The following is a 16,249-nucleotide window of genomic DNA, read 5'->3' as shown; positions in this document are numbered from 1 at the left end:
TGGCAGCCTGGGCGAGTTTGGGGTTTGGAGCACTGAAGAAGGGAAATCCTGCACCCCAAAACCAGCAGGAGTGCCACAGCTTTGGGGCTGGGTGGTCACAGGAGCTGCCACCTCATCCCTTGAGTGACCAGGGCTTGGAGTTGGGTCCCTACAGAGCCCATTCTGACCTCACCCCTTGAGGGATCAGGGACTGGGGATGGGTCCCCACAGAGCCCATTCCATGCCTGAACCCTGTCCCAAAGGATCCCAGCTCCCTCAGGCCTCCTTTGCTTTGCTGCCAGAGAGCCCCCCCATTCCTCTCCCTGCTCTCCTCCTCCAGAGCCACAGCTGTCAGCAGTCCCCAGGACACATTAATTCCTCTTCTGGATCTATTTGTGTGGAAAAATCACAACAATGAGCTGGATGTGGAATGCACTGGTGGCGGTGGCTGGGCTGTAACTCAGGTTGCTCTGAGATGCTTTCAGTTCCTCTGGAATTGATGGGATATCTGAATTCCAGGTAATTTCCATGGTTGGAATGTCACATCTGTCTGCAGAAATTGCTCTCTGGGTCTCACAAAACCCAGCTCAGGACTTCAGAAGGGAACACTTTTTGTAAATCACTCCTTTATCCTGATTTACCCCAGGAAAATCTTGGATTCCCTTCTTTCACAAACACCAAACTGAATTAGTGAAGCTGGGAGAAAACACAGAAGATACAACGGAACAGGGAATGGACGTGCTGTTTGCTGGCAATGGGAATGATGGGATTGAGGAGCTAATGGAGGGCCCAGCCCTACTGGAAGGGAGAGATCATTTGTCTTTATCCATTTGCTGGGTGTTTTGTGGGATTTTGGAGTGTTTTGTATTCCTGAATTTCCCTTTGCATCCCTAAGCTTGGCAAGAAAATGAGAAACATGAAGAGAGAATAACTCAGTCACAGATTTGGGATTTCAGCTGTTCAGAGTCCCAGGAAAGGTGCAGGAGGGGAAAACAATCCCTCTCTTTTCACGCCCGAGGGCAGGAGCTGCTTGAGGGAAATTCCTGTGATTTTCCTTGATAGAAAAAGGGACATTTCCTCATTTCTGAGCCCAAAATCTGCTGCTTATTGTGGCTGTCTTCAAGTTACCTCTGTGTGCACCTGGATCCTCCTGGAGCTGCCAAACCTCTTCCTTGCCCTGCTGTGAGTTATTCCCACAGCGAGAGCAGCAAAAGGAAGGAGTTGCCCCGTTCCTCATCACAGCTCCTCCAGTAGTGCCTTGGCATTCAATCCCTGATGTGCTCAGAGCTGCAGGAAAAGCTGCAGCACAGAGCTCCTGCTCCTGGGAATTGCCTTTTCCAGCCCTTGTGGCCCATCCTGACAAATGAGCTTTTGGATTAATCCAGGAGCAGCTGGATTCATTCCTAACAAGGGAGGTCTTGGTTGGACATTGGGGAAAAATCTTTTGTGACAGGGCTGGTGAAATACTGGAATAAATTGCCTGGGAGTGGGGTAGCAACAGCATCCCTGGAGTTGTGCAGGATGGGATGGACTGGGGTGAGCATCCCTCGGGAAGGAGCAACCTGGATGAGCCTTTCCCTGGCAAAGCCAAGACCCCTGAGAGCCTCCCAGCCAGGATTTTGTGTTGTTTTAAAGCCTGTTGTGATAAACTCCTGGGGATGTCCTTTATGGGGCTGGGATACACAGGGATGTCCTTTATGGGGCTGGGATACACAGGGAAGTCGTTTATCCTTGACCCTGCCTCTGACTTCCCAACACCAGGCCAGGCCTGGCTGAGCCAGACTTACCAGAGCCATGTCCAGCCTTTCCCCATGGAGCAGAACACCACAAACTTCAGTTTTTGCTCTGTGCTTACAATTTATTCAGCAAATCCTTGTCTGTCCCTGTGTCCTGCTTCCCTAAATTCAGTCTCCAGAGAAAACTCTCAGTCCCAATCCCTGCCCCTTCCCTGGATGTTCATGGGCAAAGGCAAACCCACAAAGCAACACAGTTCCCATCCCAACCGTTCTGCTAAAACAATCCCTCCTTGTTGGAGTACAGGACATCCCTCTGGCTGCCCTGGCTGTCTCGAGACCCTGGCATGAAGTCAAAAACACCTGTGGCTTTGATTTTAGCCTGTGGAAAAAGCTGCCAACTTTGTATGAGGAATTAGAAGCCACAAGGGTTTGAGTAGTGTGGTAGTGAAATTAACACAGGGCGAAACATAGAATTTGGGGGTTTTTAAGGTAAGGGGTTCAGGGGACAAGATGGAGGGATTTGGGTGTGTCCTGACCTTCTTCTTGTTCTTCTTGCCCTCCATGTCTTGCTGTGATGGTGACACTTTTCTATTGGTTTAGTGTGCGCTTGCGGGCCCCAAGTTGGGCAACTCCCTGGGGGCTCCCCTGGCAGGGGAGACCCTCCTGGAGCAGTTCTGTGTCAGGAACGAGAGACACATTGGACTTTTTCAGTCTTCAGCCTCTGTTTATTGTTATCTTATCAAAACTTCAGCATGCTGTCTGCACCAGACTCTGTGTGCAGGAAAAGCAGCACAAAAATGGCTAACGAACTTGTGTTACAAGGTCTTTTAAGTATAATCAAAAACTAAGCTACCCAATTAAGAAGTGACACCTAAATTATTTTCCTTTCTAACCCAATAACTGACCCGTAAAGACCAGCAATGTGGATTTTTCTGCCCAATTACAAGATACCACCTAAACCCAAGAAGAAAGAGGAAGAAGAAAGAAGGGAACTTGAGACAACACCCTACATCCTCCACCTTGAACCCATCTATAACATACTAAAAATCCTAAAATCTAAATTTCTCACCCATGTGACACACTACACTATTGTCTCTACAATCTCTACAATCTCTTTCACACTTTTGTGGTTTCTGCTTTACCTTGAGGCTTTGGAAGTTTTCTCCAAATGATTCTCCATGAATGAGGGTCAAAGTCTCTCTCAATTCTCCATGAATGAGGGTCAAAGTCAGTGCTCCCCTGGGGGTCAGTACACCCCAGAGCAGATGGAGAAATATTCCCGGTGCCCTGGGTTTCCACAGTTTAGGATAGGGACACACAGTCCAACATAGATGTTAGGTATTGGCGCATTGTTATAAACAGTCTGTACGTAACTTTTGATATAAAAGGTAAACACCGCCCGAGAGGGCAGGGCAGATGACCATGGCCTCCTTGCTAGCCAGAGCTTGGCAGGACAGAGAAAGAATGTTATAGATAAGGAGAAAAAAACTGTCGGGGTTGGGTTGGCAAGACCCCAACAGTGTGAAAGTCCTTTTTCCTTAGCCTGGCAGCCAAAGAAAAGTTCTGGAATGCATGAAGCCGAGCTTTCAAGGTTGTTTATTTCTTCTTATCTATAACATTCTCTCTCTGACCTGCCGAGGTCCACCTGTACAGAAGCCATGGCAGTCGGCCCCGAGCCCTGGGCGATTCCCACATGATAGATTCAAAACTACATGTACCATGTTCACAGTTCCCATACTAACACCTAAAATCTATGTTGGACAGTGTGTCCCTATCCTAGACCAACAGAAAAGTGTCACCATCACACCGAGACATGGAGGGCAAGAAGAAGGAAGAAAAGGCTAGGGCACGCCCAGATTCCTCCATACTGTACCCCTGAATTACATTCTAAAAAACCCCAAAATTCTACTTTTCCACCCTGTGTCGATTCACCTATTGCACTACTCAAACCCTCTTGGCTTGTCATTCCTCATACAGAGCTGGCAGCCTCTCCCACGGGCTAAAATCGAAGCCACAGCTGTTTTTGACTTGGTGCCAAGGTCCCCAAGCCCTCTGCCAGGGTCTCAAGGCATCCAGAGCAACCAAAGGGATGCTCTGGACTCTGACAATAAGCAACCTTGAAAAAACAGTTGGACACATTCCAGGCTCCTTCTTTGGCTGCTTCGGGCTAGGGAAGCAAAGACTCTTCATGATCTCTTGGGGTCACCCTGACCCTCAGAACCCTGAGAAATTGACACCTCCTGCCCCCTGTCCTTTGTGTTCCTGTACGGGGACACTCCATAATCTGTTCCACAGCCTGGGAGGGGACTCATCCCCAGCACTGCACTAATGATGATGATGATAATAATTAATTGATACTACTACTACTACTACTACTACCACCACCACCACTACTACTACTACTACTACTACTACTACTACTACTACTAATAATAATAATAATAATAATAATAATATTCATACTCAAGCACTGCAAGAAGAACCTTGTTGGTTTGCAAATGCAAGTCCCTGACCTTGGAGCAGAGAAATGAGGTTGCAGCAGAAATTCCCAGGTCAGATTTCATGCCAGTTAATGAGCTGAGGATTTTGGAGATTGCTGAACATCTGGATTCAGCCACGGCCCAGTGGTGAATGATGAAAAGGGATCCCCAGGGACCGGGGATCATGCGGATCCCGATGTCAGCACAGCCTGGAAGGGACTGACCTTGACTTTTTAATAGCTTGGAAAAGCTTCTGTGGCAGGGTCTGAGCAGGGAAGCATGGAAAGAACAGCAGAGATCCTGTCATGGAATCCTGGGGTGGTTTGGGTGGGAAGGGACCCTGAAACCCCAGCCAGTGCCACCCCTGCCATGGCAGGGACACCTCCTGCTGTCACAGGCTGCTCCCAGCCCCAAGTGTCCAGCCTGGCCTTGGGCACTGCCAGGGATCCAGGGGCACCCCAGCTGCTCTGGGCACCCTGTGCCAGGGCCTGCCCACCCTCCCAGGGAACAATTCCTGCCCAACATCCCATCCATCCCTGCCCTCTGGCAGTGGGAGCCATTCCCTGTGCCCTGTCCCTGGGTCCTGTCCCTCCATCCCTTGTTCCAAGGCTCTGAGGTCTCCTTGGATCCTTCTCCTCTCCAGCTGAGCACCCCCAGCTCTCCCAGCTTTTCACTCAGGGGAGCTGGGAGTGCTGCACAGACCTGGCTCTCTCCAGTCTCTCCTGGAAGCACTGAGCTGCTGGAAAACACATCCTTGCCTAAGCTGCTGCCCTCCCTGAGCCCAGACTGAAATTCAGGAGCCAAAATCCGTATTTCAGCCCTGTGATGCAAAATGTGGAGAAGTGAAGTGGCCTTCAGTGGCCAAGCTCTCCAAACCCCAGCCCTGCTCTCCAAACCCAGCCCTGCTCTCCAAACCCCAAACCCCAGCCCTGCTCTCCAAAATCAGCCCTGCTCTCCAAACCCCAGCCCTGCTCTCCAAACCCCAGCCCTGCTCTCCAAACCCAGCCCTGCTCTCCAAACCCCAGCCCTGTTCTCCAAACCCAGCCCTGCTCTTCAAACCACAAAACCCAGCCCTGCTCTCCAAACCCAACTCTGCTCTCCAAACCCCAGCCCTGCTCTCCTGCCTGATTTTTTGTCCCCAAACAAAGTTTAATCCCCACCTCCTCTCCCTGTGCAGGAAGCAAAGCACTGAACACTGAGAGCTGATCCCAAAAACCAGAGGGTGCAGTGGGACAGAGCTGGGTCCAAAAGGGAAAAGCAATTCCCTTGGGAAAGACCTAAACCCAGCTTTGCACTGATTTCAACATCTTGGATAAATGATGGGGATCCCTCCCCATCCCAGCTCTGTCTCAGGACTGCTTTGGGACTGGAGGATGGGGAGAAACTCTTTATCGAGATAAAAAGTCCCTTTCAAGGTCACCTTATCCAAGGTAATTGTCTGCTTTAGGGTGAGGGGATTTGTGCCTGAGGGGTGGAAATGGTGTGGGGGGACTGAGGGACAGCAGTGGCTCAGGGAGAGAAAGTCCCAGGAAAATCAGCTGGAGATGGGATGTGACCACACTTTTTATGATTGTTTTAGTTTTTAATTAGAGGAATAAAACAATGATTAATAAAAAGGGATCATCCCCTTCTCCCCAGCTTAGTGAGGAACAGCTCAGGAACTGCCCAAAGCGTGCACTCAAAGTCTGTTTTTCCTGGGTGCCCCATCCCTGGCAGTGTCCCAGGCTAGGCTGGATGGGGTTTGGAGCTCCCTGGGGCAGTGGGAGGTGTCCCTGCCATGGCAGGGGTGGCACTGGGTGGGATCTGGGGGATTCCTGGCTGGCAGTGAACACAGGCTCAGGTTTGGCTCCTGCTCTGTCATACCAACAACGTCCAAAGGATCCCCAGCCACTGGAAAAAGCAGCTGACTCGTTATGATCTTTTCATTTCCCCTTTCCTTGTCCCCCTGCTCCAGCTCAGCATGGAGTCTGTGTTTCTGGACTGAGCCTTTGTTGTCACTTCCTTGAACAGACACTCCTGAAATGCCTTCATTGCTTTGACATTTCTCAGCTGCTTTCTGCATCTCCCAAGAACTTCATCAGCTCTCCTGGAGTTGTGTGATCACAGAAAACATCCACAGCTTTAATTCCTTTATTCACGTCCTCCTTGTGATCAAGGAGCTGAAAACCCTCTTTGTTTTGAGCAGAGCTGCTGGTGAAATGTTCCCTCCCACCCTTCTCTCACTGTGCAGTTTTGTCTTTTTGTTCAGAGTTATTTGGGTTTTGACTTCAGGGTTTTTTTTACAGAGACTGAAGAACACAGGAGGAGCTGGTGCCTTCCTGGAAAAACATGGGAAAATCCAAAGCTTATTTTCTATTTCCAAAGTTTCAGGTTCACTTGAGGTTCTTTGGTCTGTCCTGGCTTTGAACTCCACTCACTTCACAGACAAGTTTAATTTTAGAGTTTTATGCTACACATTGGTTTCAAATCCCTGCTCCTGCTCCAGAAGGAAGATTCCAACTGGATCACAGAGAGCCCATTTGCATGTGGAGATATTTGGAACCAGACCTTTGGATTGGGGTGCTGTACGAATGGACTGAGGGCCCCAAAGGGACCAGATTTCCATGGAATCACAGAATCCCAGGACGGTTTGGGGGGGAAGGGACCTCAAAGCCCACTCAGGGCCACCCCCTGCCTTGGGAAGGGACATTTTCCACTGGAGCAGAATGCTCCAAACACCCTCCTGTCCCTCCCAGGGCCATCTGGTGCGGAGCAAATGTTCCTGGCCCAGCAGTGCTGGTGCCAGTCCATCAGAGATCGCCGTGTTGTGACAATTTCTGGATGTCACCACGGTGCCCCCTCAGCTCCAGCTGGGAGCAGACCTCATCCCCCCTTCAGAGAGCTCCAAATCCGGGCTGCTGAATTCCCACACGAGCTGCTGCTGTCCCCAAGCCTGACTCCTGTGGCGCCCAGCAGAGCCCTGGGGACAGGCCTGTGCCACCCTGCGGGGACGGGCACGTCTGGGGCCCTGGCACCGCTGCTCCCCTGCAGACTCAGCCAAGGCGCCGGGTGGTGCCTATAAATTCCTGGGGTTTCTATGGCTACGAGGCTGCGAGCAGCAGAGGGAGAGCTCTGACTGCCCCGCAGAAAGCTCCAGGACCATCCCTGGGACCTGCTCCGGGGTGGGTGTGCTGGATGTGCTCTCACCAGGGATGGGATGTGTTCTCACCAGGGATGGGATGTGCTGGATGTGTTCTCACCAGGGATGGGATGTGCTGGATGTGTTCTCACCAGGGATGGGATGTGCTGGATGGGCTCTGAGGAGGGATGGGATGTGCTCTCAGGAGGGATGGGATGTGCTGGATGTGCTTTCAGGAGGGATGGGATGTGCAGGATGTGCTCTCAGGAGGGATGGGATGTGCTGGATGTGCTCTCAGGAGGGATGGCATATGCTCTCACCAGGGATGGGATGTGCTGGATGGGCTCTCAGGAGGGATGGGATGTGCTGGATGTGCTCTCAGGAGGGATGGGATGTGCAGGATGTGCTCTCAGGAGGGATGGGATGTGCAGGATGTGCTCTCAGGAGGGATGGGATGTGCAGGATGTGCTCTCAGGAGGGATGGGATGTGCAGGATGTGCTCTCAGGAGGGATGGGATGTGCTGGATGGGCTCTCAGGAGGGATGGGATGTGCAGGATGTGCTCTCAGGAGGGATGGGATGTGCTGGATGGGCTCTCAGGAGGGATGGGATGTGCAGGATGTGCTCTCAGGAGGGATGGGATGTGCTGGATGGGCTCTCAGGAGGGATGAGATGTGCTCTCAGGAGGGATGGGATGTGCAGGATGTGCTCTCAGGAGGGATGGGATGTGCTGGATGGGCTCTCAGGAGGGATGGGATGTGCTCTCAGGAGGGATGGGATGTGCTGGATGTGCTCTCAGGAGGGATGTTCTGCAGCAGGGGCTCTGACCCTGGCAGCTCAGGGCTCCTCGCTCGGGCCATGCCAGGCCAGGAGCCCTGCAGGGGGAAACGGGAGTGGCAATGCAGGAGCCTGGGCTGGGCTGCAGGGAGGGACCTGGGGCTGCTCTGGGGACAAGCTCAGCGTCCCCCAGGCTGGCCCTGAGCACCAGCCCAGCGCAGGACGTGGAAAAGGCTCCTCTTTACCCAGGGAAAAGGGAAATAAAAAGCAAAGCTGGGATCCCTGTAGAAAAGCCGAGCAGCCCCCACTGCTGCGAGACTTTGGGGATCAAAGGGCCCCTCCCAGCCCTGTCCTTCTGCCTTCCCACAGTCAGGCCCTGCCCGAGGCTGACACGGGGCAGACACTGAGTCTGCCTGAGCAGCCAGGCCCAGGCATCGGATTCACCCTGACATGATGAACCCAAAGGTTGGAATTGCTGCTTCTCCCTGCCTGGAAAGCCCTGGCTCTGAAATCTGTAGACTTTTCCCCCACTTGTTACATTTCCATTAATAAGGAAGTGCAATGGGCTGTGCAAACATTGCTGCTTCTCTGTGCTCTCAGTCCCCAGGGATGGATCCCAAATCCCCTGATCCTGGCTGGGCTCCCCAGGGATGGATCCCAGATCCCCTGATCCTGGCTGGGCTCCCCAGGGATGGATCCCAGATCCCCTGATCCTGGCTGGGCTCCCCAGGGATGGATCCCAGATCCCCTGATCCTGGCTGGGCTCCCCAGGGATGGATCCCAGATCCCCTGATCCTGGCTGGGCTCCCCAGGGATGGATCCCAGATCCCCTGATCCTGGCTGGGCTCCCCAGGGATGGATCCCAGATCCCCTGATCCTGGCTGGGCCATTCCCAGCACTGTCTGCCCCCAGTGGGAGCCAGGCTCAGGCCAAGGAAGGGACTCTGGGGCTGTGATGACCTTTCCTTACCTTTCCTACAAATATTCTGGGCAAGGAGAAGCAGTTTTTGGCAAAGAAGAACTGCATATGAAGCATCCTGGATGCCATTCCAGGACTCCCTGGCACTGAAGTCTCCCTGCCCACATGATGAATGGACTGGGGTGAGGCTGAGCTCAGGCTGGGCTCAGCCAGTCCCCTCCTCTTGGCACAATTTAAATTCCAGCTTAAACCAGAGGTGAAGAACTGATTTTAGCAGTCTGAACTTGAACCTCAGCTCTCGGAGAGCTGATCCCAAAGTCAGCAGAACCAGGCTCAGCTTTTTGCTGAGTTAGGAATAAAGTCCAGTTTTATTTCCAGGGCTTTTCAGGGAGAGTTTGAAAATGAGGCCCTCGACAGTGCCCTGGGGAGGCTCTGCTGTCACTTGATGAGAGAAGCAGAGCTTTATACCCCCTGCTCTGCCCAGGTTCCCTCTTGGGCTCCCTCCAGCACCATTCTCAGGGCAGGAATTCTAGCCCAGGGGCAGCTGCAGCTCAGGTTCAGCAGCTGGGCTTGGGAGAACTCCAGAGGCAGGAGCTCATGGCTGAGCTGGTGGAAATACAGCAAATTAATAGAAAGGTGTTGAAATTTTCAGGCAACCCCCCTGAGCCCCGATGAGAAATGCCAGAGGTTCCTTTGGAGGGATTTGCAGCAGGAACTGGCAGCACTGCTGTCACTGCTAAACCAAGGCTAAGCCAGAGCATCCAGGTAAGCCAGGACTGTTCCCACCTCTGGCACCAGGGTTGATCTTTAAGGCCCTTTCGACCCAAACCAGGCCTGGATTCTGTGGGTTTATGTTTATATTTCCATTGTTGTATTTTATTTTATTTCTGGGTTGATTTCCTGCCTGTTCCCTGAGCTGAGTCAGGGAATACCCACAGAATCAGAACTTGGAATCACCTTATGCAGATCTTTTTCAGCCAAGCTCAGGGATTTCCCCTTTTTTTTTATCTCAAAAATTCTCAATTCCCAACCTGTATTTTCCCTTTTATGAGTTTACCTCTCTTGGTCTGTGGAAACAGTCTGGGGGGGTGGGGAGAGCAGGAAAAAACTAAATTCCAGGATGTGCAATGAAACCTTTGCCAGTGATGGTTCTTGCCTTTGTCTCATCCTTCACCTGCCCCCGCTGTGCTTCATTCAAGAGTCACTCTCTTAAAATTTCTGTGGCGAGGAATAAAAGAGAAAATTCCAATGCTTCTCCAAATACAAACCCCGAGCACAATAAACCCCAGCTGCATTTCCTTGCATCGACTGGAAGGTGTTTACTGTGAGCCCTGAACAAATGTCTCTGCACACATCAATATTGGGATCAGGCTCAGAAATGTCATCTCTATTTCATAACACGGCAAACAGAGATTTGGGAATGCTCAGCCCTTCATTCATTCATTCATTCATTAGTTTGTTCCATCCCTGAGTTTCTTTTGTTCTCTGCCTTCTCTGGGAGGAGGCTCCAAGGCTGTGCCATGTTCAGTCCCAGAGTTGCTGGCAGGAGCCGGGCCAGAGGCAGCAGGACCAGCCCTGGCAGAGGCAGCTCCGGGGAACAGGCATTTGGGAGGGGCCAGGACACTTCCACCTGGGACCTGTCATGGGCTGGCACCCTCAGGGCTGGGTTATCCTGACTCCTGCCGCTGGCAACCTTGGCCCAGCATCCCGAAGCAAGAGCTCACATTTCTCTGCAGCCAGCAAAGGAAATGGAGGCTCTAAGATGTAAGTGGCTGAATTTATGCTCAGGATATCGAGGAGGCAGTTCAGAGCAGTTTCTCTCCAAGACCCTGTTGCTTTTCCCCCATTCCATCCTGGTTTCCTGAAGCTCTCCTTGTCCTCCAGCATCAGACCTGAAGAGCCACTGCTGCAGGTGAGGTGGGGCTTGGGCAGAGAATGTGAACACAAGGAACAAACTCTGTCACCCTCAGGGCAGACCTGGGACGCTCGGTCACTGCAGAGCCCCAGACTTCCCCAGATGGATCAGACAGACACTTCCACAGAATCCTGGTGTGGTTTGGGTGGGAAGGGACCTGAAACCCATCCAGTGCCACCCCCCTGCCATGGCAGGGACACCTCCCACTGTCCCAGGCTGCTCCAAGCCCTGTCCAGCTTGGCCTTGGGCACTGCCAGGGATCCAGGGGCACCACAGCTGCTCTGGGCACCCTGTGCCAGGGCCTGCCCACCCTCCCAGGGAACAATTCCTAATTCCCAATCTCCCATCCATCCCTGCCCTCTGGCAGTGGGAGCCATTCCCTGTGTCCTGTCCCTCCATCCCTTTTCCCCAGTCCCTCTCCAGCTCTCCTGGAGCCCCTTTGGGTCCTGCAAGGGGCTCTGAGCCCTCCCTGGAGCTTCTCCTCTCCAGGGGAGCACCCCCAGCTCTCCCAGCCTGGCTCAGAGTGGCTGCAGCCCTGGAGCAGCTCCATGGTCTCCTGGAGTCACTCCAGGACCTCCATGTCCTTTTTGCCACAAGTCTTCCTCAGAGACCTGGGAGAAGCAGGCAGCACCATCCCCTTTTCAGAAATAACCCCCAGTCTGGTGCTTTAGGACTGGATAAATCCATCTCTCCTAAATTCCCCCCAGTAAGTCACCACTGCCTTTTCCCAGCCTTCTCTGAAGTCCCTGAAGAAGCTCCATGGAATTCCTGGGACTTGGTGCAGGAGCCCTGTCTGAGCTGGGGCTCAGCTCCAGCCAGGCATCACTGATGGACGTGCTGAGCAGAGAGGAAAAGCTCCCTGCTCCCTTCAGGAGCTGTCAGCCAGAAGGGAGGGAGCACATGATCCATTTTGGGCACAAACACATCTCCTAGGCCAGGAAAGAAAACAAATATAGCAATTCATAGAAAAAGGCAGTAGGGAAGGAGGAGGACTCAGGTTTATTTCTTGCCTTGCCTCAAGAAAGAAGTGCCAGCTTTCATCTTCTCTCCCTCCTGCTTTTCCTGGTGTTTCTCTGCCCTCCTTTCTGAGTTCCTGAGGAACTGGGAGCCTCACAAGTCCCAGCTGTGCTGTGTGCCAAGGGAGCAGGGATGGTAGGGGTGGCACAGGGCCAGCCAGGAGCTGCAGAGGCCACGTCAGGCCACGAGCAGGGCAGGGCTGTCACCCAGGTCTGCCCTTCTCCCTGCTCTGCCTCCTCCTCAGGGGCTCAGCTCAGCAATGGGAGCCAGAAAACACAGACAAGATCCAGTTCCAGCCTTGGAGAGGGAGGATTTTCCAAACCAGAAAACCCTGAAGAGCTCCAGATCCCACGGGATGTGGCTCAGGCCAGACCTTCCCTCCTCTCATCAGTTGAGGGGTCACAGGAGCATGCCAGGACATGGATTTATCACATATTCCTCACATCCAGAGAGGGGAAATGACAGCATTCCAAGGCTACATTGCACTCCTTATCCACTTTATGTTCCTTAGAAAAAGAATGGATTCAACGACCAACAAACAACTCTCATTAGCTCAATAGTAATTTATCGTCTCTGGTATCCAGGGACTCTTAAAGCTGGCAGAAAAAGAACTTTTAGGAATTGAGGAGGAGCCTTCCTGAGCCAATTGCTGCAGCCTGAGCTCACCTCTGCAGGTGGCACTGGGAGCTGAGCTCTATTTTTATGAAAGTTTCAAGACTCCAAGGCATGTGATGAGATTCAGCTTCCAGCTCAGTAACTTCAGCACTGCCGATAAAACTTAAAAATAACGCCTCCCCTCCAGCTCCCAAACTCCCCAAATCAGTTACAAAGGAGAATCTGACACATTTTCCATTTAAAAGGCAGATGCTTCCAAAGGCAAGCTCCAGATCTTGGAGAAAGTGAAGTTTTGGGGGATGCAGGACTTCCCAGGCGGCTCTTGGGGAGGGGATTTCAGGTTCTTCCCCTGAGCAGCAGAGGAGCAAAATGTTTCCAGGAATGAGGGCTGGTGGAGGGTGATGATCCTGGGAAGGACTGTGTGATGGAGGCAGAGCTGAATGAAAACTTCTGGATGTTTGGACTTGACAACACTGCTGGAAAAGGGATTTTAGTCCATCACTGATTCCTTCAGATTGGCCAGGCCTTTCCCCATACCTGGGGCTTCAACAGCTCTTCCCATTGCTGGAGAACGGAGCCAGAATCCCCAGGAGATCTTCAGGAAGGAAGCTGAGTGATTCCAGGTCCAGCTCTTTAATACATCAGAAAGATGGGAGGGGTCCTGGAGGAACCCCAGAACCCAAGACTGGTTTAGGCTGGAAAGGACTTTAAAGCCCATCCAGTGGGCTTTATCCAAGCAAAATGACAATATAATAATAATATTGTAATTAATATCTGCTTGCTAATGACAAATGTTCCAATGCAATCACAAGCCATCCCCCTGATCAATGGGTTTTTGATGTCTCCTGTCATTGATGCCCCTTGGTTTCACTGATGGTTTTTTTATCTTGTGAAGAACATTTCAGGAAGGTTCATTTTTCAGTTACCCAGAGCCTCTTTTAGGTACTTTTTTTTTTTTTTTTTTAATGTATGTTAAGCTGAAAGCAAATTCCAGCTCCCACTCCCAGCACTGAGTCCTGTCTTTCTGAGCTGCACAAACCTTTCAGGGATTTTCAAGGTCTGACTTTGCCTCCAGACACAACCCTGGCAGGTTTGGAGTAGAACTGGGGCAGCTCAATGTACTGCTGGAGAAAACTACACTGATCTGCTCCAAAATCCCATTGTCCCGACTGGGAGGGAACTCCAGCAAGCCGTGTGTCCTGGATTGCAAGATAAGTGTGTATTCTGTTATCTGTCAGAGATGGGGCAGCTCTCTGCTGCTCTCTGGGCAGTTTTCTTTATCTCTCCCACAGCCAATCCTCCTTCCAGGAGATCTCTGCTGTTCATGGCCAGTGAATGCCCCTGCATGGCTGAGAAAATTCCATCATCCATGGGGAGAGGCTCTGCCCAGGGGAGGAGCCAAGCATTCCTACCTGGATACAATCTGACCTTGGGAACACCACAGCAGCCTTTGCCCACTGCATTCCCAGAGGAGCAGCTTTCTTCTCCACTGCATTCCCAGAGGAGCAGCTTTCTTCCCCACTGCATTCCCAGAGGAGCAGCTTTCTGCCCCACTGCATTCCCAGAGGAGCAGCTTTCTTCCCCACTGCATTCCCAGAGGGAGCCCAGGCCCATCTCCACCAGCCCTGGAGCTTCAGAGGAAAACTCCACCCTTGTGCAGGATCCCTGCTCCAGCAGAAGCACAGCTGGCACTGCAGGAGGGCTGAGCCACCATGGGATGGGACTGCTGCCACCCCCCTGACCCACAGGCTGCCAGGGCCTGCTCTGACTCTGGCAGTGTTGTTCTGTATTACTGCATTTGTATATTTAGTTTTGCTAGAAAAGAACTGTTATTCCTACTCCCATATTATTGCCTGAGAGCCCCTTAATTCCAAAATCACAATAATTCTGAGGGAGGGGGTTTGCATTTTCCATTTCAGGGGAGGCTCCTGTCTCCCTCAGCAGACACCTGTCTGTTCAAACCAAGGCACCGTGGGATTTGGGGGAGCCAGGCAGGTTTAACAAACATCAAACCCTCCCAGGGTGAGGGCAGCAGGGAGGGGAGCTGGGAAGTGCCAGCTGGGGGAGCAGTGCCCTGGGGCTTGGGGAGGGCAGCGAGAGGGCACAGCCGGGCCTCCTTTCTCCATCACTGTCCTAAGGGAACGGCCTGACTCAGCTGCTCCAGCAGCTCCAGAGCAGACTCGAGCCCTGTGCTGGAAAACTCTGCCCCTGCTAGTGGGGAGCAGGGGCTGAGCTCTGCCCCCTCCATCCGTGCCACGCCACGGAGCCCTCCAGCAATAAAAAAACACATTCCCAAAACCTGCCTTGACAGGGATGCAATAACACATTCCCAAAACCTGGCCCTACAGGGGTGAAATAACACATTCCCAAAATCCAGCTCATGGCTGCACTCACAGCCTGGGGACCCTTTCTGGATGAAGTGTTCACAGCCTCATCCCTGGAAATTGGGCTGCTTCCATTTTACCCCCTGGTGAATGGCCTTTTCCCACCTGTCCATGTCCTTTTATCACCTGGCCATGTCCTTTTAGTGCCTATCCATGTCTTTTTATCACCTGTCCATGTCCTTTTATCACCTGTCCGTGTCCTTTTCCCACCCGTCCACATCCTTTACCTGACAGATCCTGGGCTGTGACTGTCACTGGAGACAAAAAGATGTGACACCTGCTCCCAGCAATTCCCCCACCTTGTTTGTGACCACTGAACTCGTCCCTGTTTCCCCACTGGGAAAGGGGAATAAAAAGGAGCATTCGTGCAAAGGAAGCACAGCCCCAGGCAGGGAGGAGCAAGAATTTCCAGCCATGGAAGCATGGAAGGCTCTCAGTCAGTGCCAGAGGGGTGGAGGAGGGAGCTGAGACTGAAATTGTCAGCAGAGAGTGGTTGGTGCCACTCTGTTCCTCTTCCAGGGCAGCTCCTTCCCCAATCCACTCACACTTCCAGCTCAGAAACAGCCGAGTCCCTGTCCCTGGCAGAGGTGCCACCCTCGGGAGCTGCTGTCACTCAGCTTCACAGCCTCTCCCTGTGGGAATGTCACCTGAGCTGCAGGATCCTCTGGAGAGGCTCAGGGCTCACTCCCTGGGCCCAGAGGAACCTCAGGAGTTTGACCCTTCCTGTCATTTCCCAGCTCCAAGGGTTGTCTCCTCTGCTCCCATTCCTGCTTTCTTAGAGGTGAAAAGGACCTAAATATTCTCCTAACAGGGAAGCTGCAGGTTCAGTGTTTGAACCCCTCCTCTTCTTTCCAGAGGGAGCTGAAATGCCACCAGAACTCCGAGGTGTTCCCATTCCAGGAGTTTCTCCTTGTCATGGCATCAGCTCTCCCATCTCAGGCCATGCCATGTGTGCTCCCTTCCCTCCCATCCCACCCTGCCCTGCCTGGCACTGAGACCCTTTCCTGGTAGGAAAGTCAGGGGCTGGAATGTCCCTGGAACTGGGATGTCCCTGGGAGGGAGATGTCCCTGGAACCAGGATGTCCCTGGGACCAGGATGTCCCTAGAACTTGGACATCCCTGGAGCTGGAATGTCCCTGGAACCAGGATGTCCCTGGAGCTGGGATGTCCCTGGAACCGGGATGTCTCTGGAGCTGGGATGTCCCTGGAACTGTGATGTCCCTGGAACCGGGATGTCTCTGGAGCTGGGATGTCCCTGGAACTGTGATGTCCCTGGAACTGGGATGCCCCTGGAACTGGGATGTCCCTGGG

General features: G+C 52.6%; 2 protein-coding genes across 4 annotated transcripts in view; both read right to left on the bottom strand.

Moving 5' to 3' along the window:
* The window catches only part of LOC137486713 (acid-sensing ion channel 2), a 429,682-nt gene that overhangs the window by 145,125 nt on the left and 268,308 nt on the right, over nucleotides 1-16,249 (bottom strand). The gene's annotated exons all lie outside the window — the stretch shown is intronic.
* FTSJ3 (FtsJ RNA 2'-O-methyltransferase 3) overlaps nucleotides 1-16,249 on the bottom strand; it is a 295,974-nt gene that overhangs the window by 202,494 nt on the left and 77,231 nt on the right. The gene's annotated exons all lie outside the window — the stretch shown is intronic.

This window comes from Anomalospiza imberbis, chromosome 22 (genome assembly GCF_031753505.1).
Source record: "Anomalospiza imberbis isolate Cuckoo-Finch-1a 21T00152 chromosome 22, ASM3175350v1, whole genome shotgun sequence".
In the NCBI taxonomy this organism is placed as follows: Eukaryota; Metazoa; Chordata; class Aves; order Passeriformes; family Viduidae; genus Anomalospiza; species Anomalospiza imberbis.
Note: the sequence above shows the minus strand (reverse complement) of the source record. Positions and strands in the feature narration are given on the sequence as shown.